Source organism: Poecilia formosa, unplaced genomic scaffold (assembly GCF_000485575.1).
Source record: "Poecilia formosa unplaced genomic scaffold, Poecilia_formosa-5.1.2 Scaffold71, whole genome shotgun sequence".
NCBI lineage: Eukaryota > Metazoa > Chordata > Actinopteri > Cyprinodontiformes > Poeciliidae > Poecilia > Poecilia formosa.
The window spans coordinates 640,507-661,134 of NW_006800010.1; the positions used below are offsets into that span (position 1 = coordinate 640,507).

Here is a 20,628-nt window from a genome sequence, read left to right on the forward strand (position 1 = left end):
AAAAACAAAACTGAAATATCAGGCAGAGGGGATCTCATATTTGAAAAGAAACTCTGAAAAAATATATTTTGTAGTTTTTTTTTTTTTTTAATTGGTAACAGTTTGTTCTTACCTTGTAACTGCAGGTAAGGCTGAGAAATCATGCCAAATTGTCGACTGCAGATTCATTCAGATGGCATGGTGGGAACTGGATGCTAAAAAGAAGATTAAAAAAAATAACAGGAAATGGAGACAGACAGCGTCGGATGTCACAATTTGGTATTTCTACAAAGCTCCAGAGAGAAAGGCTAGCCTAAAGCCATCACAGCGTTATAGACAAATAAAGGGAGGACGAGCTGTGCCCACCTGGTCTTTTTTCATTTTCCCCCTCTGCAGAGTACCGAACTCTCTGGTGAGCACGGAAAATCAAAAAATTAACGAGAGGGTAGCATTTTTTGCCCTCTGAACCTTGTGGAATATGGCAGCGGTATTTAGAAAATGCTGCTGTCTTTTCCAAATACTGTAAAATATACCAGTGCGAAAAAAACATTGTTTTATTTTTTAAGCACAAAAAAAAGTTATAATTTCTTTCTGAAAGTTATATATGAGGACATCATATAAACATTCACTCTGATTTTATTTATGAATCTATAAATTTATCTGGTAAAAATTAAGTACAATGTTAAATGTGGAAAACAGACCAACCATATGTTTCAGCGTCATGCACATTTTTCTCTCACAGATATTGATTTGTATAGATTCAGTAGGGGATACAACGTTATAAAAACTCCAATAGGAAAAAAAAAAAAAAAGAGAGAGAAATGCAAGTTTATGACTCATCCAAAACTGTTTTCATGTAGTTCTGCTCAGCCAGATGGGCATTGAAGCTCCATTTAAAAGGCCAACCGAAGCAGTTTCAGAAGGGAGCGAGCGAGAACATGAATCTACCCCCGTACCGTGTCCGAGTGCAGCGCACTCTCTAAGTGGAAATCTTAACTATGGGACCTCTTCACAGCGAGGAGTTCTCTGCTTACATAAAAGAGCCGGGCGGCGTCTGGGACATTGCACTCGGGACTGGGTCATCCCGGTCCTCTTGTCTGAGTGGAAAAGAGAAAAACACGGACATTAATGTAAAAGCAAGAAAACAGGGAACATGTTTTTTTATTTACAGATGGGGTTGAAAGTTTCCGGCTGGAGTTGTTTCGTGTGAACTCAGTGTACTTAAATGTGGGACAACACGCAGGGAGTAACAGTTTCTGTACTGTATATTTGTTATCTGGAGACATATGTTTACCATCCTGTGGATCTAAAGTATTATTTTAGATGTTTTTTTGTTTTTTGTTTTCCTTTCGACAATGATATATTTATTAAATTAGATTTAGGATTTCGACAGTATAGGACATAAAAAGCATAAATAGCAAAGAAAAATGCTGTAGTTTTTTTGTTTTGTTTTTTTAAGATTGTTTTGTCAGATGAAACACATGGAAGAATCAATATGTTTTATTTTAGGGTGTTTTCTTTGGTTATAAAATGCACTATAAATACAAAGTTACTTCCTTGCACTGAATACATGTTGTTTATAAAATATATTTTCTGTATTCTTTATTAACTTGCAGTAAACTGCTGTATCTCTGCAGAAGACGACTTCAAGACAGTACTGCAAATGGTTCTGTTAGAATTTAATATTATTGAATCATGTAATCTGTTTTGTCCTGTAAGTTGTGCTGAGACTTTACATTTAATATGAACTGGCACTGTGTTTATAAAACAAATCGAACTGAACTGAATATTAGTTATTTTGCACATTTCCTGGAAAAATCACCAGGAATTTGTCTCGGCTACATTAAAGTGACATTTATATATATATATTTTTTTATAACTACAACATATGTAAATATTGGCACAAATTAAATCAGAATGTCTGGTACTAAACATAAATCATATATATATATGGTGTAAATGGAGCAGAAAGGAAACTGGATTTTGGCTCTAAATTGTTACCATACTAAATTATAGCTAATGAAAATGAAAAGGTTAGATGGTGTGTGTCTAAGAGAAAATAATCAAACTGACTTCCTTTTTTTGGATGAAGCAAAGTGCAGAGAGTGTTTCTGTTAAAATGAAAAACGTATAAATCAAATGCTTAACCAATATTTGTGACAGCTCGTTAAAAATATCTAATTTATCGTTGTTTTTCAGGTTTTGCAATCGGTTATTTAACTGAGTGTATAATGGAAGTATCTGTCATATGCAACATTTTCTTCCTAAATGTTAAAGCTGAATAATCAACTTTTTTTCCCCATTTCTTTGCAACATTGATTGTACCCAATTTCCTTCTTTTTTGGCAATTGTTTTTTTTCCGACTCCCTTTGCTCGTTTCATCCTGTCTCTTCACATGAAGCCGAGAACACACACTGTTCAGAGTCCATAGAGCCACTGGAGTCCAGTGTTGGCCTGACCTGTCCACATTTTCTCCAGCCTGTCTCCGTGCTCCCAACATACCCTTGTAAAGCGTAGTGCTTCACACTCAGGCACCCCGACTCAGGCTTACGGGGAGCAGGCGGGTGTTTGCTTTGGTAAAAGAATGGATGCACTGGTCCTACACTGCCCTCAAATGGCAGCAGCCAAACTCGCACCCGTCATCACTTCTGCCAGTTAAGAGAGGAGTGATGGAGGCTGAGGCCACAGTGAGGCCAAAGACAAGAGGCGCCCAATCTGGAAAACCAGCTCGAGCAGATGCGTGTGTACAGATGAGGCATGTAGCTGGAAGGTTACAGGCAAGTGGCAAGAAATTTGCTTCCAAATGAATTCTCAGTTGTTGCGGGTTTAGTCATTGCATCCTTCGAGAGTTAAAAAGTCAGAACATTTTACATTTTAAGATGCAAAATGTCTTCTTATTATTATTATTTTATTTGTTTCATAATCATATTAAATAAATGTAATCATCTTTATGTGTCATCATTGAAACATTAGATTCTGATGATGATGTATTTGTTGTAATTTCCCCAACCAAGACGATATATGCATATATAAAGTGGAAAATATATTTAAAGTTACAAAACCACACGTGGAAATCCATTACATCCACTACACTCCATAAACAAGGGGCCCATAAAATATATTTGAAGTGTGTAGCACTTAATGCACATATTTTCACCACAATTTTCCTATCAAACATAAGTTGAATTTATTAGTATTAAATGTATTACTGATTTAAAAATACTTTCTTAAATAATAACTTGTCTTTATTCTGGATCCATTAAAAGTAGTTGTCACACTCCATGAAAATTATGTTTCTTAGAAAATAAATGTAGCCGTATTAGACTTAGTTCTCCCACCATGAAGTAGAAGTAGAGGATTTGATATGTTCTTTCTTTGAGGAATGTGACAGCTTTGTTAACTATAATAAATATAAAGATCTCAGAAATATGAGTAACATAAATTATTCATGTGACCTCGTTAGGTTATGGTGTACAAAGTTCAACAATGTGGATTTAATGTCTCCAGCTTTGTCTCTTGGCTAAAATTGCACGTACATTTGAAAATTCTTAAAAACTGCTCAATTCTAAAACTTGTGCAGTTTGATGCTTTTGGCAAAATAGTTTTTAAAATTATTTTGCCAGGATTTCACTTGCTTGCATACAAATTAATAATGTGCAGTTCATAAATCCCATCACCAACAGAAAGGATGTGTATTGTATGCCTTAAACATACAAAATAGAAATTGCATTAAAAAAAACAGTAACTTTTGGTACCGACATTTTCTTTTTTGTATAAATGTTATTTCTGTATCTATTAAGAAATGAATTTATCCTCCATAAAAACTCTGCTTCTTAGAATGTGTGTGTAGCCATCTCAATCTCCGAACTTCCAGAAGAGGGCAGAAGACAGGTATCAAATTTGATACAGCAGGTTTACGAGGAAAATACTAACTTTTTTTAAAGAGATAATTTAAAGAGAAATTAAAAAATATACACACTTGGTGCCATCTCCTTAATTTAATGGCTAGTAATTTAATATATGTAATGTTTGGGGTTTTTTTTATGTTGTTTTTATTTTTTACTCTTTTCTCTTTTTAGTATCTTAACTGATAAGTTAAGATTTTTGGTCATTTGACAGGCCTTAGTGGTTTTTCTCCAACCAAAGAACCCCAAAAACATTACCAAATACCTCAAGTGTAAAACTAGATACACACATTTTGATTTTTCCATGAGCCCCCTTCACCCCCGCATGTTTATGCCCAAATAATTTTGCTTTTTAAAATGTGCTGGTAGCTTTTATAGACTATGCTTGTCCAAGATGGCTATATGCACCTATGCCGATGCAGTTCTTTGAATAAAGCGACAAATTTATTTAAGATGGAAAATGTGTATTAAAAATCATGAATTTGGGATTGTAGCGCTAAGCTTTCCAAACCACAACAATGTAAATCAGTTGACCGCTACCGCTTTTCTCTACTTCTACATTTTAACAAGTACGCACACTACAATAACTCCCACGCAAATAAGTAAACTTGCGCACAGCGCTGCATATAGTTCATAAAGATAAATCTAGACAGTGAGCTGAGGCCCAGATGGCTTAGTCACAATGGCGGTGCAAGGCCGCCTTTGATGGGTGTGAGTGATTGATTTCAGGCTTGACTGGTTCTGATAGAGTCACCTCAGGAGGCGCCTGGCAACCGCAGGCCCACGCCAGAGCCTTTCTGCAAGGAACAAGATGGAGCTCAAATTTGTTGGATGCCCAGCAGCTTCATTCCCTGTCCCCATAGAAGTCCAATACATTCTGGGTACTTAGGAACCACTGGAATTGGATAGATTTTGTCACTAGCTTCAACTTTCAATGGCGAAAAGCAGTTTACAGTGGCGTAATTGGTCATTCAATACGTCCCAGCATGTTATCCTCAACACAAGACACGTCTATTTTCAAGTATTTCTTCTTCTTTTTTTTTTTTTTATATCTCATCCTCTGAAAAAGCCCAGAAACAACAGCGAAGCCGTGATTTACAACAAAACCCAAAGATAAGCACAATTGGTATGGTACAGACGACTCACTCAAATAATTCTGCTTGATTTTACATCCATATGGTTTTTCCTTTGTTGCTTTATGCTCTGTTGAAAACGCTGTAATTTGCCCGGCGTGAAGATATTGAGCGATAGCTGTAATGGAATATGACTGTCATCTTGGGGTGACATTTTCAGCACTGCCACTGTGCTGCGACCGACTCCGCTGAGCTTGCTGGGCGGGAGGGCACTGTGTTCTCCAGTAACATATTTGCCCCGGAGTCATCTCAGTTACCCGCTACAGTGTGACATGATTTGACAATCAATTAACCGTCCCCTCGACGAACGAGACCCCTCGATTAGAGCCAGTCCGTGACGTAGCGGAAGGTTTTCCTCAAATAGATGACCTGTCGTTGTAAAAGGAAAAGTTTTGTCTTAAAAATGAATCTGAATTAACGTTTACTTTGTTCCCAACAAGCTTTTTCTTGAAGGAACATACAAGCATGGGTTATAGAGAGAAAATAACGAAAGGAGCTGTTAAAAACTACACTCACAAGATGAAAATAGCCTGTAAAAATGAAAAAAAATTGACTTAAATCTGCAATTATATTTTATTTCTAATCACACCGCCTAATTGCTTTAACTAAGAAACTGCACTCTGATTTGCCATGGCAGTAGAATTTCCATGGTAATAATTACTACTCCGATGACATTGACATCAGGCAGGTACACTTGGCCTCATTTGAATAATTAACATCTTAAGACGCACTGCTCTTTCTCCGTTTCCCCTCTTTCTTCAATCATCCTCCGTTTCTGCTTCTAATTGTGAGTTGTTGTTTTCTTTAAGGATGGGATTGATGAGGCCTGTGCATAATTTACCAATTAGTTCTACACATGTATGAAACTGCAGCATATAATAACAGTGTCACATTTACTTAAGATTAAAGTTTAATGTGTCTTGCTGCCGATGACTTGAGAAATTAATTTATCTAAGAATATCCCCGAAGCTATTTTTTCTGGAATATGAATTATATGTTAGAATACATTTGAGGAGTGAAAGAGCAGAAATATTGTCACCCAAAGTCTTAATTAATATCTACTTTAAATTATGCTGCTGATAGTAAACAAGAGCTGCTGAAGAAGCTGTTTGAAATTCAAACCTTTTTTTTTTTTTTTCTCAGACATAAAAATCTATCAGAGGGGTATAGCTGCCACTCATAGGCCCGGCTCCAAACAGACATATATCTCACTGGAGACGGAGGGGCGGGCAGCGAGGTGACAGAGAGGGCAGGACAGCGCTGCCTGCCTGGGGAGTTTGGCATGTGCCCTCCCTGGGCCTCCTGCAGACCTGAGGTCAAAGTAAATAAAGGGGCGATCGCGAACCGCCTCCAGCAACCCCCTTACAAACCCTTTCCCCTGCACCCCAGTAGCAGGAATTGGGCTCTTTATGCAGTAGCCACGCCCTCTCTGCGCTATCCATACCCCTACTATCTATGCCGCCTTTTTCTGCATTCTCCAGCTCCACGTTGAGGCCAAGGCCCCTTTTCTCCACCATGTCTAGCATGGCAAACAGCGTTGGGGCTATGCCATGTAGAATATAGTGAAACACGTGCACTTAAAATGTACAGCTGTACTTGAATCGTATGTAAACATATACACAAGAAACAGTGCCTCGCAGAAATTCAATATTTATCCCGCAACCTTTCCTGTGCTTTGTCACATTATAACCACAAACTCCATTGTATCATGGTGTGATAGAACAAGGCAAAGTGGAATATAATTGTGAACCAAGTGTGGCTTTGCACAGCCACATTTAGTGACAATTAAACACATCATTTTTGGCCATTACCTATAAATAAGCCAAAGCTCAAGAGGAAATAAATGGAGAGAGTCTGTAAACAACAATTTTCAAGTCTTGTCACAAGTTCTTGATGTGGTCTGAACTCTAACGGGGCCATTCTGACACATAAATACTTTGATCTAAGTCATTAAATGATACCACTGACTGTATATTTAGGGTAATTCTGCTGGAAAGTGATCGTCCTCTCCAGTCTCAAACCTTGCAGCCTCCAACACGTTTTCTTGCATTATTGTGTTATATTTACTTGTATCCATTTTTTTTTTTTTTCCATCAACTCTCCATGTTTCACCATTGGGAGAGTTTGCACAGGTAGCATGTAGCTAATCAGCCCAGCGTTTGATTAACGTGACCCAAACACCTTCTTCCATGCATGACTTTGGGTCGGTCAATCACTTCCAAGTACCAATAGAATTGTTTGATCAAAACAGAAGTCAGGCGATATGAATACTAAATCTAGCTGTAGGATTGTGACACATCACATCGCACACATGCACACATTTACACACTTAAATACCTATAAGCTAGTTTGATCGGTTCTCCATCTTACAGAGATTACAGGCGAGCCACGCGCATAAACACAAGCATATGTGCATGAAGACACACACACCTTCTCCGGTAATGAAATCCAAACCTCCATTTCATTCAAACAGATGAATAAGGCCTACAGACTGATTTCAACTAGACATGGGGAAAGAGTGTGGATTCCCCCTATAAGTTTAAAAAGTGGAGAATGGTTCACAGATAATAAAACAATAAGAAGCTGTGGAGCTCGCTGAGCTCATAGCAGGAACCACAGGTTTTGCAGTGTGAGATGAGATCTTAGGAGACTTGTAAGCTCATATTAAATGTCTGCTCATAGTGGACTACACTCACGTTATTCTCCTGAAAAGGTTTTTTCTTTTTTCTTTTTTTTTCTTTTTCTTTTTTACCAGTTATAATAAAGCAAACTTTCAAACCTGTTACACATTTTGACACCCAGTCACCTCTGAATGCATGGCGGTGAAGCATCTGGAGCTTTACCACATCTGAAATCATTTACAACAATCCACAAAAGAACACTATGCCTACATCCTCTAAGTTAACGTCAGGGCAAAGACGACACATGGAGAACAACTCCCTCTCTCCTCCTCTTCCTCCTCCTCCTCCGCCACCTTTTCCCATCCCTCCATCCTCCCATCCCGTCCCTCCCGCTGGAGGAATTCCCAACCCTCTCTGCAGGTAGCCAGCCAGCCAAGACCAGCAGAACATGTGTTTTCCTGCCCTGTTTGGGTCAAAGCGGGGTCGTTCATTCATTCCCCGTGATATAGCGGCCCAACTCGCCTGCTTATGCGCTTTGTATCGCATGCCGGGGCCCTCACAACAGTTGATGAATTCCACTCATACAAGTATGGATAGATAGGAAGATGGAGGACATAAGCAGGATAGCAATGAAAGGACTCCATCGAGAGAGTAAGAGACCCCCCTCTGCTGCCTCCAGACGCATCTCGTCTCAGCCAGTTTGCAACTCAATCAGAGACATGTGCAATGTTTGGAGAGGATTTGTATGTTATGCCGTTTTTTTTTTTTTTTGTTTTGTTTTTTTGTCCCCTCCCCCCACCCCCCTCCCACTTTTCAGATGTTCAAGCCGGGGATGGTTTTGAACTTTGACCACAAAGTTATGAATTTTCTTTTAAGGCTCAAAAGAGCTTAAGGAAAACATTTCCAGGAGAAAGGACACAGGATATTCGACTTTCAAAGCCAGTTCGTATTTTATACGGGGTTGTCGTGTTTTTAATCATGCTGTTTCCTCAAGTTGGTTTAGTCCAGTCTTTGGAACATCCATAATATTTCTTTAAGGAGCTCAAGACTACAAAAACACAACACGGCTAAACGATATTATGATACTTCAATTTATTTTGTTAAGATGTAAGGCTCTAGATAAATGTTTAAAAAAATGACAAATTCCACTCTTTAATATATTCAGTTAAAAGTAGCTGATTTCAGCTAAATTCCTTTGTTTCCCCATTCTAAAGTAAACAGAGGGAAGGATCATCAAAATGATATCAAAGCAACTAAAGGGGCAGATTTTAAAAAATGACATGACTTGGTTGTAGATTGCTTGATTTACTTTGTTTCTTTTTTTTTTCAAAGAAGATATTCCAAGACAAATGCTTACACTGGTATTTTTCCTATTGAACATCCTCTTGGCTCACTGCTGCTGTGTTTAGCTGTTTCTTTTTTCTAGACAAAGTCATTGAGATGACATTTGTTGGGAATTTGGTGCATTATTAATGAACTAAATTAAGTGGAAAAAAAAGAGTACTTCAATGCACTTAAAGTAGTCACTTGGGAAAATATCCTAATTATATAAATCGATTCTGCTTTCATCTGCAATCCCGACGAACGAGTCTTTTTTTTTTTTTTCACTCTTCGAAGAAAAGAAAATATAATCCTTTGTGCAGCATTAGCATACGGTTATGCATGCAAGCCCCTGTAACAACGGCTGTAGACAAGCTGAGATGGCTGCAGCACTAATGAGACATAAAATGAATAAACAACAATAATAACACTTAGGTATCGCAGCCTGTACTTAATGTTTATCAGGTGTCGTGGCGCCCATGACACAGTGCTGAGTAAGACTCGCAACAGGAGGCATCCCCTTGGCCCCGCAACCAGCATGTGGGCACCGGCTGGAGCTGAAAAGGCGAGACAAGAGATTAAGGAGGCAAGGAGCTTTGTCTGTGTACCCTCTTTGCCTCAAACCCAAGCCTGATCCTCCGCTGCAACACACACGCACATACATCGTGGTCCCATTTTTTCTTATTACCGTAAGCACGGAGAGAAAGGAGAGAGTGAAATGGTACTTACTAATGGACCAAAAATGTACCTAACTCCCTTGCTTTTCACTTTCCAAAAGCGCTGAAGGACCATGCACTCACCAAATCTGTTCTCTGTCCCACTGTTAAGGACTACATTTAGTCAATCATACAGAGCCCTGTAAGGACTGGATTTTGGGACATTTTGCAAGACTGGATGAAATTTGAGTTAATGGGTAGAGAGTTGGTGGCTGAGTGAAGAAGCCAGGGAGAGTAGGTAGTTAAAGAGCAGAACAGTGCCTTAGGGTACTCAGTGTATCCGGACTCACACAGGGAAAAGTGTATTTATCAACTTAATAGCAGGTGTCTGATTGAACATGACTATGATTACAGTAAGTTGTTCCTTCTCTTGGCTCCTCTTCTTCCTCATCACGCGACCCCCTTTCTCCGCTTCCTCCTGCTTTCAACCTCACCATCAGCCACCTTCTTTTAACAAACATTTTACAGCAGCTGCTATTGTCAACAGAAACTGTTTTTTTTTTTTTTTTTTCCACCCAAGGGCATATTACAAATTAAATGCATGCTTATTTAAATGCAGAGTACAAGTAGTGTCAACAGTTTGAATCGGCAGTGCCGTATCAAGCATGGTAGTTATTTCCTAAATTTTCACGGCAAAATTTTGCTAAGCTGTGTGAGTTAAAGTGAAGGGTTGCCATGCAACAGCAGTTATGGCAGTATAAAATTATTTGAACTTTTTGAAACATTTTTAACAAGTCACCTTTAAAAAAAAAAAGTTATACATGTAATTTAATAAAAGCCAATGAAGCAGAAAAAAAACCTAATTAACGTCCGTCAATATTTAGATTTTTCAGAAATCTCCAGTTTGATGCGCTTTTTCGCTGACAAGTCTCTTTCCTCTTTTATTGCCTTTTCCTGTTTACATGTGTATCAAGCAGTTGTTTAGGGATTATATCGCCGTTGCAAATTTGCATTTTCCAAACATTCTGTGGCGTGCCTTATTTATTTTAGTCCGAATACGTACAAATAATTCTGAAATAAATAGATGTTTTTGCTGATTTCTATACCGCGCAATGTTGCATTTAGCACAGACCTGAAGCAAAAGCTTGTGCGTGTGCTTTTCTGAGAGGGAAACATTTGAATAAACAAAACTGACTTGTGGAATAGGGGGAGAGGGAGCCATTTAGCTGATAAGGCAAGGAAGGCCCTTCAGGTGTCTCCTGCTCCACTGCTGTGTAAATGAGCTCCAATTAAACAGGCGGCCCCTTGCTCCGGGTCTCCCCGCAGCCCTCCCCAGACTCCTCCATCGCTAAAGCCTCCCCCAGCCCCTTGCTGCTCGCCGTAAGGCCCAGCCCACCCCACGGCTCCTGCAGCTGCTCGCTCACTCCCAGTCTCTGTTTCTAACTCACACTGCGTGACCCAAAGGCCTGCTCGACTTGTGTGTGTGTGTGTGTGTGTGTGTGTGCGTGTGTTAACAGTTGTCTATTGATGTGTTTGCTTGTCTTTGCATTTCTCTGTGTTTGGAAGCCCAGCAGCATTTCAGCCTGTTGTCATCTCCTGATAAGTGACAGAGCGATCCAAGTGTCGCATCTCTACGTCAAGTTGCTTTGTTCGCATTGCCGTTATTGCTCTGAAATTAAAAACTTTGTTTTTTAAACATAAAATAAAACGAAAAGAAGACCTTTGTTTGATAGGAATCATTTCCTTATAACCCATGCACCCATGCGTTATGATATCTAGACGCATCTTTTGGCCAATGACAGAATGTTAACAGTTTGCAAACATCATCTGATTCCTCAGAAGGCCTTTGACGTGCAACAACAGGGGCCAGGGAGCAGCAGGCGTTTTGGCCAATTAGACAAGGTGGTGATTTAGGTGACCAGATTGGGAAAGTCACTGCTGGCTGCTGGCCAGGCCACTGGGTTGCAGCCCTCAGATGAGGAAACCATGCCACGAGTTCCTGGAGGACCAAACCATCAAGATCAAGTTTTAAAAGTATTGCCGCAACATTCGGAGTAAAGTATGTTGGGTCAGCAATGACACGTTTTATGCTAAATTAATTTATCTAAGAATATCGCTGAAGCTATTCTTATATAAATCAGCAATGATACTTTTTTTATGAGTTAAGGTGCAGAAAAAAGACAAGTTAGATCCAGTTAATCTTAATTATTAGAACACAGATGAGCTGTAAATAAGATATTATGAGCTGTATCATTACCTATTATCATGAGCTTGTGATTTAAACTTGACATGTTTAGGCTCTTACTTTGAAGTAAGACAAGAAGTAGTTCTTGAGATTTCTGTTGTGTAATTTACCACTTTCGAACTGAGTGGCAACATTTTGGTCACTCCAGAGGAAAAAGGTAACTGGGTAAGCAACTAACTTCTAACAACACAATAATTATGGAGCTTCATATTGGTTTTTAATTAAAGGGCTATTAAGATCAGACTGAATCTGAGCTTTTTTTTTTTTTTTTAGCTCAAAATCTAAAAAAAAAAAAACACCTAAACTGGATCACTTGATAGTTTGAAAAGGTTCTCTTTTAAAAAAATATTTCAAGATTTATAAAGCTTTTCTTCTATTTCTGATAGACACTGGGCCCATTAAAACTACAGTGTAGGTGTCAAAACTTTTAAGCGTACTAATTCAAAGCAAGCATTTTGACAGCCAGACAAGCTTCCTCAAAATCCAAATGTTAGCAGACAAGCCAACCTTAGCTAATTATTTCTGCACCACATTCTGAAAATGTACAATTATGTTTTGTACGGGGAAATAAAAGGATTAAGTGTTAAAGTTTAAATGCATCAATGCTATTCTCCTGTCTTGTGCTGTTGAAAATTCTGTCTGCATAGAATCTAAAATTGCCTCTGTTTATGTCAGAGCCGCTAGTCAATCTGCTTCCCAGATCGGCCCCACTTACCATAAGAGAAAGAAACAATTACCTGCTCTCCTCAAGGTATATAGCCCCTGTCAGTGGTGCCTCGTGCATAATACATACCTGACATTCTTCAAACGTTACCTGCCACATGTAACCAGTCTAACAGTAAAAGGTATTTGTCTGCACCCCTGCTGCTCCAAATGCTAGATATTTAAAATTAATGGCAGAGATTAAGATACCTTAAAACCCACAAATGGTATATTTAAATATTAAGTCACATGTAATTAAGCAGGAAGAAATATTCATTCCTGTTGTTAGGGCAATTATAACAATTTCCATCAAGGGATTTCTCAGCTTGGCTTTTGTTCTGAGCGATAGTGATTAACATTACGTCTAATTGAAGTCATTTTCCCGGACTTGGGTTATTTCTCATCCCTGGCCTCAGAAAAAGAGGAAGCTGGACAGAGCGCCAGCAGCAGGTGGCGGTGGAGGTTTTAACTATTTGATTTTCTCCTCTCTGGTTTCTTCCTGTGAGCATATTTGACTGTGCATGGGGGGGTCATCCGCAGGTGCCTGTGGTGGTCAGTTTTCCCAGAGGGAGAGGTGAATCAGTGGACAGTCGGAGATGAGGACACAGTGGGGAAACGCCACTGGGGTTAGCAGCCATTTCCTTACATCACTTAGGAAAAAGAAAGGAATTAATTGTGTGATGTCCACCTTGTTGGGTGGCAGCCGCTCGCTAAAAAATCACAACGTTGTGTTTTCCTCTAATCAGACGAGCCTATTAAAATGACAGTGGGAGTCAGTCTTTTAAAGTGAGTTCAAAATTAGTAATTTTATGGATAACTTTATGATGGCTCTAACTTTTACCTCAACAAGAACATTCGGTAGCTTAATTTAAAATCAAACATATTTTAGAAGGATATAAATCCTTTGATTGAACTTGAAAGTAGTCAGTATTTTTATTTATTTATTTATTTATTTTTTTTGGGCTCTAACAGCCCTTTATTTGAAAGTGCTCAAATATAAAAGCAGGGTATTAAGAGAGAGAGAAGACATGCAGCAAAGGGCATCAGACCAGTAACTGAACCTCCGACAGCCGTATTTATAACTAAGGCCTCCTTATGTGGGTTGTGCTTAAACCCTGCGCCACCACAGCACCCCCAAAGTAGTCAATATTTTAACTAATTTGATATTACCTTGCTGATGAATTTCAGAAAATACTGTTGAACTTCCTGTGAGGAAGTAGCAATTTGAGTATCCCCTCTCTAGACCATGTGAGGGAGGATGGATGGGGAGGATTGACACAATTTGAAAAACGGATCAGTTTATCAGCATGACAGTATTTTCCAGGTTTTTACTTTGACACCATTAAAACCTCTGAGGTGCTTTGAAAAGAATCCAAATGTCTAAACACTAATGAAATCACTGTTCTAGAACACTGATCAGTGTGGACAGTTTTTTTTTATTTTTTTTATCCCTTTTATCTGAGACACTTGTTGGCATCAACATGTGATTTATTTAGGGGAGAAAAACCAGAATGTTTTGTCTTTATGGACATTGTTTACCTCAAGCAAATTGCTCCAAAATTTAAGATAATATGCATCTTGAATGTATGGTGCTCTGATTTTGACACAAAGCAGTGTTCTGTTTGGGTAAAGGGTTGTCTTTATGCTATAAAAATACTTTTGTTATTTTAAGACGGTTTATGTTATACTTTGAGCCTGCCAACATATTGACTTATGTATTCACTATTGGTGTCAAAAGGCAAGGCTCCACTCGGAGTTCCAACGGCAGAGTGTTCCAATAGGCCTGGTAGGTGGGAGCACAGATTACGGAAATTGTCACATAAACACTTCGCGATCAAGGAGATGACAGAGTAGTTTATTTCCATAGTTACCATAGTGACCACGGTAACTACGGACGAGCTGCTGAGATCCACAGGTGAGACGGGAGAATCTAGACAAGACACATTTTAAGTCTGGCATTCCTCTACTCAACTCTTTGGAAGAGTAGTAAAAAGAAAGAAAGTCATAAAAAGTCCCATATGCAACTTCTTATGACTGTGGTACCATTTGCCACAAGCCATGTGGGGAACAAAGTGCAGATGCACTTGTCAGAAAAGTCCAAAGTTGAATTTTTTTGGCCTACATGTAAAATGTATTTGAAAGGCAATACTCACTCACTGTACATACCATCTCCATGGTGACACATGGTGATGGCTGCTGTAGGGATCATGTTGTTCCTTAGGGACCAGGAAGTTGATTCAAAGGTGAAGGAAAAATGGCCAAAAGTTGAGACTGTTGTTGTGCAATGCTGACAGGGACACAGGCTAAAAGACAAGTTGTTGTAATTGCAAGTAAATGCTTTTGAACCTTGTACTGAGTGAGAGAGTCTGAATACAAATGCTTACCATACATTTTAGTTTACTTTTTGTAAAGCATGTTGAAAGTATTCTGTCATGTTGTCATTGTGTCATCAATTACTCTGTGTTGGTCTGACATAACTGTGATAAAATGCCATTAAAATCAGTTTTAGTTTGAGGCTGTCGTGAGGTTGTGGCAAAATTTAAACTTCAAGTTTAAGGGCTATAAGGCCTTTGCAGTGCACTGGGTAGCTGTGACTACCCACAACATTATCAATTCCATTTTTGGGAGAAGACTTTAGGAACATTAAGATGTGCAAAGCCAAGATATGTTCTATTTTTAAAATTCTGGTAGTTCAAGAATGTTTTGCATTGGCATAGACTTTGACTGGACATCCCCACATAACAGCAGCAGCAAAATGACTCAATTCCTAGCATGCATGTGAGTTCTAAGGTCAACATAATATTAAAATCAACATCTCTGACAATAGCATCAAAGGCTGCGAGAGTGTACTTAAGAACTGTCTGGGATTGCATGAAGAGTATAGCAGCCTTCCTTGTCATTGAACTAAGTCAGTGGTTTCTGAAAGCTTTTAGAACAAACTAGATGAGTAAGTACTAAAACATTCATGTTCCTCCATATTGGCCAGTAGTTTCAAACAATAATGCAACTGGTTTCTTCATGAAGACAAAAAAAAAAAAAGGGAAAATACTCTTCCTATCCATTAGGAACACAGTAATTGGTATATCCCACTGGGTTTATGGAAAATGATTGGGGTTTGGTGTAACTTCCAAATCCACTTTACAACTTCACTTCAAGCATGTACCAGAGCTGTTCCTGGTCCACTGTTGTCCACTTCACATTATTCTGGAAGTTTCTGATTTTTTTTTTTTTTTTTTACAAATGTTCTTGAGCACATTTTATAATATAAATGGTTCACTTATTCATGGTGGGCTATGTTTACATTAGAAAATGTTTACTTGCTCCTAAATGGGGTATTAATAACTGCCTGCGCTGAGAATAGATCTTTGTATTGCTGAGGTGGGCGAATAATAGAGGACAGAGTAGCAAGATTAAGTTCGGTTGACATTGTCAGTCAAACTGATAAAGTGGTATATTGAATTTCTGTTTTGGATGACAAGTTCACCACTGCTGTTTGTCATTTATCAGGATTGTCATTCATAACTCCCAAGTTATTTACCTAATCATTTGTCAAAACCCAGCCAAACTATCTAAAGGCTGCCGCACAGGAAGAGGTCCAAGATATCTTGATACCTTCATTAGCTGGTGTCCGTGCCAGATAGTGAAAATCTATTTCCAAATGTGTCTCGGTGTAAGTAATATGCCTGCACACTGCCATGAGTGACACGGGTCTCTCTTCGGCAGCGCCGTGACCCGTTTTAAAGATCAACGCCGTCCCGTGAGCGTGTACGCAGCAGTTGTCCTCACACCGAATGTTATTACAGAGAGAAGGAAGGTCAGACTGCTGCCTTGATGATACATGGGAAGCGCTTTCAGATTAAAGAAAAAAAAAAAAGTCTTCCCTTTTTTTCTGCCGTGTCGCATATTGACCTTGGCATTTTTGACAATAGCATCCATCACACGAGTAAAACCGCTCCAACAGGCAACGCTGGTCCTCCGAGCAGCCAAGTGAATCAGATTAAGGAATAACACCAGTAGATGGATGCTTGACGTCAAAGAAACAGAGGGATCAGTCTTCCCATTCCGTATGCATTCCACTTCCTCTGCTAACCCCCCACATACCCACAGCCTGGCTGGATTATGTTTCTCCAATTTTGACACTAATGATTAACGGCTGTGAGATTACAGCGTTTTTTTTTTTTTTAATCGATCCGCCAGCACCGAAGGGGTGATTAATATAGACGAGCATTGAGAGGTTGTCAATTTAATCATCTGTTGACCACATGGTCAATCAGTTTAGAAAATGATGGTGCTTTGTCTCCATGATGACAATTACTCATGTAATTTCAGCAAGATTTGTACTCTTGGGGATTATTTTTTGTTCACTGTAATTTTAAAAAATATAAATAAATATAATACATATAATAAATATGTATTTAAATATTTCTCATGCATCATAATGGGCTTGCAGACATATTTATAGCTATTAATACTAATTAAATACACATTCACCCCTTTGATATTACTGCGGATGATTTTGCAAGAAATTTCTATATCTAAAAAAATCCTAACAGAAGCAATATCAAGATAAAAAAAATATTATTTATTAAATAAAGCCACTTAGCTTGAAGTTGAAAATACATATAAGTTTTAATATAAGTACTATAAAATTTGTTCAATTAAATAAAAAAAAAGGTGTTAGAATAAATATATGTTTTATTTTTAAAAATCAGCAGGGAATAATTCAAGCTTCATGGAAAAATACAGGGCTTAAGAAAAGCTAACTCTCCCTCGTCTAATGTAGAAAAATGTTAACATTTACAAGTTGCATGAATTTTTTATTTATTATTTTTATTTTTTTTTTAATAAGCTGATTAAATTGTTTAAATAAACCTAACAAACTGTAGCTGTACGATCTCCTCGACTGCTGGGATTTCCTGGCTTTTGTGGTGAAGTACAGCAGCACAAAAGCCAAAGCTTTATACAGAGCCAACATGGAAAAAGACATTAACTCTGCACGCGTGGATGTGTGTGTGTGTGTGTGTGTGTGTGTGTGTGCATGTTTCAGAGAAGGGCTGCACTGCAGCACTCAGCTGGGAGCATCCAGTCACTGACCCCTGTCTTCCCAACTGTGTGGAGAAAACTCTTCAGCGTGCATATATGTGTGTGTGCGCGTGTGCCTGCGTGAGTATGAAAGAGGAAGAGGAGTGTATGTCTGCAGGACAGAAAGTCAGTGAGACAGAAGTACAGCACAAAGAACAGAGGAGCATTGTGCACCTCAGGCCCTCTCGTCCACATGCTGTCTGTACACAGCCCGAGGAGAAGTCCTGAACCGCACCGGCCTTTGCTCTTTGCACTGACACCGACTCACGCAGGGCAACATGGCGGGCCTCGCTGTGTTTTTTCTGCCCTGACCGGGTTCCTCGGACTCCTGAAACCGTAAATACTCAAACTGTCGGTTTTCGTGGAGCTGTTTCTAATTTAACCATTTTCCTTTTTAAATTCGGTAGTGCATTTTATTCAAAACTGAATTCTGTAAATATTGCCTGTGTGCCTAAGCTTCAAAATGTATGATTAAAAGAATAAAAAGTGCAATGTGTGAAATGTAAATAAAAAAGTATGTATAAATTGCAATTTTCACAAAAAAATCTCCAGTAAATACAATCACTTTAAAAAAAAAAGTCCAGCAGCTGACAATTTTGATTGAATAAAAATCTGAATATAAAAAGGTAAATGACAATGAAATTTACAAAATACCTAATAATAGTAAAACAAAATTTTGCACAATCAACAATCCACAAAAAATAACAGAAAAGTAGCATTTGCAAAGCCATTTCTTTCCCATCTGCTGCTGCAACCAAATTTGAAAATAAAAGCCTCTCTGATTTTCTCCTTTATTGGTCTCGGGGTGTTTTCTACAATCAAGTTTTACTGTGTGCCAGCAGGACCCTGTGTCCACGGGGACACTCTGGAGAAAGAGGTGAGCACCAAGTGCTGTGTTTCCCCACTCATGCCATCACCACCACACTGTCATGGCTTTCTGTCCCACGCTACTTTGCGTCCGGCCTCCCCAGATGCTACAAAACAACAGGATGGCACCGCAACAGCTGCATGATCTGCAGCTCTGTCCACTTAAAGCTCGTTTCAAACAATTCACCGAAGCTTTTATCCATGCTGATATGACTACAACGAAAGAAAAAGACCTGACCTTTTTAGCGACTTACAAACTACCCTAAAATGAAGACAATACTTTCATTGTTTCCTCTTTTTGAAGAGTGGGTATACTGGGTGCAATGCACCGAGCAACATCAAACATGGAACAGGAGCACCCTCTACTTATCGAAAGTCAAAATGCAGGATTTCGCCTTGCTCCCAAAAATCCTTCCTGTTCCGACGGCTGCAACTGTCCGAGAGCCAAGTCGCGTTCCCGCTCTCCACAATTTTAACAGAAACCATGAGAAAGGAAACAGCTTTAAAGGCTTCATCAACTGTGACCAACCGCCGTCAGCGGTAACCCGTGTTATACAGGCCGCAGTTATGACACCCTCAAAGGGCTGCCCCTGGGGAGGCGGGCGACAGGGAGGGGTTACAAGCGGGGAACAGGGCCTCAGAAGTTTCCCACCTTCCCTTGAACCACAGCCGCACACCCTCGGCAGGAGGCGGACAGGGCCAGCTTTGAAAAATAACACCTTTGTGATCCCCTGTCTTTGGGGATGGACCGTGGCCTGCAGATGGCTCTGGATACTCTCTGTGTGGACGGATGAAAAGGAGAGAAAAGAGCAGGATGAGGAGGAAAAGCCAAACTGAAAACTCTTAACATTAGAATCTTTTTTTTTTATTATTATTATTGTTCAGGTTTTTTTTTGTTTTGTTTTGTTTTGTTTTCAGGGATTTTCATTCAAAACCATACTAATTATTTGCATCTACCTAAGTAATTTTGATTGACCTTTGCACATAGACGCAAAAAATCTGTCAACACAAGGTGGACATAATGGCAGCCTAATAGCTGCATAAGTAGCTTGAAAATGTATTGATGCCCTTTAAAGATTTTCATACTTTGTCATGTCTATTAAAAAACAAAACAAAGTCATAGACAATTATTAAGCCTGAGAAAAATGATGCATGGTTTGAGCTTTTTATTTTTACAGATAAAGATCATAAAAGTAATGCATAATTTTTTCAGCCCCCTTTACTAAGGCAGAGAGTCTAGTCTAGCAAATACTAGACTCTCTTTGCCATTTGAGAGTCTAGGAATATTGTTCTCTTATTCAATATTGTAAGAAAACAATTCTGTATAAACCACAAAATGGAGACCAAGGTCTACAGCAGATATGTAATTAATAAAATTGTGGAGCGGTTTAAAGAGGTGTTACATTATAAAATCATAAGCTTTCAATATTTTCCAGAGTGCCTGTTAATTCATCATCTCAAAGTGAAAAGAGTATGATAAAACTCCAAACTTACCAAGACGTGTACACCAACTAAAACTGACCGACTGGATTGGGGAGGGCAAACATTCATAAGAGAAGCAGGTAACATATCCACAGAAACTCAGGAAGAATTTTAATTAGACCCACTGCTCAGAAGAAGGAATCTGTTGACAGGACAACAATTATAAGTAAGTATTCTAAAAGAAAGTGCCCAGGTAAGAGACACAGCAGACATGTGGAAGAAGGTGAATTGGTTGAATGAAATGTAAACTCTTTTTTTTTTAACAAAAAAAGCATCTGCTGCAGGGAGTATTCTTCCTCAAAGACAGAAGCTGGTCAGGTTTTATGTGAAGGTGGATAAAACTTAAGACTTAAGACTATGGTGAAGGTTCACCTTCCAGTTTGGCAACAACCTCCAAGCTCCATTGTAATGATTTAGATCCGAAAATATTCATGTGTTGACTTGTTTTGCAATTGGGCATGCAAAACATGTCTCTAGATGTGCACAGCTGGTGGAAACATCTCCCAAAAGACTGATATTGAAATGAAAAGTATGGTATTGAGGGACTAAATACACTTCTTAGATTATTTGTAAAAAATAAAAATAAAAAAAAAACCTCCAAAAATCTTAAGAATTACTATCGTCTGACAACCATGT

General features: G+C 38.8%; 1 long non-coding RNA gene across 2 annotated transcripts in view; it reads right to left on the reverse strand.

Moving 5' to 3' along the window:
* The window catches only part of LOC103140425 (uncharacterized), a 31,780-nt gene that overhangs the window by 6,763 nt on the left and 4,389 nt on the right, over positions 1-20,628 (reverse strand). The window contains exon 2 of one of the 2 annotated variants that reach the window (XR_001662578.1): positions 113-1,076. This is a non-coding gene — a long non-coding RNA (uncharacterized LOC103140425). Of the gene's footprint in view, positions 1-112; positions 1,823-20,628 lie in introns of those variants that run through there. The other variant, XR_001662577.1, reaches the window with a different exon arrangement.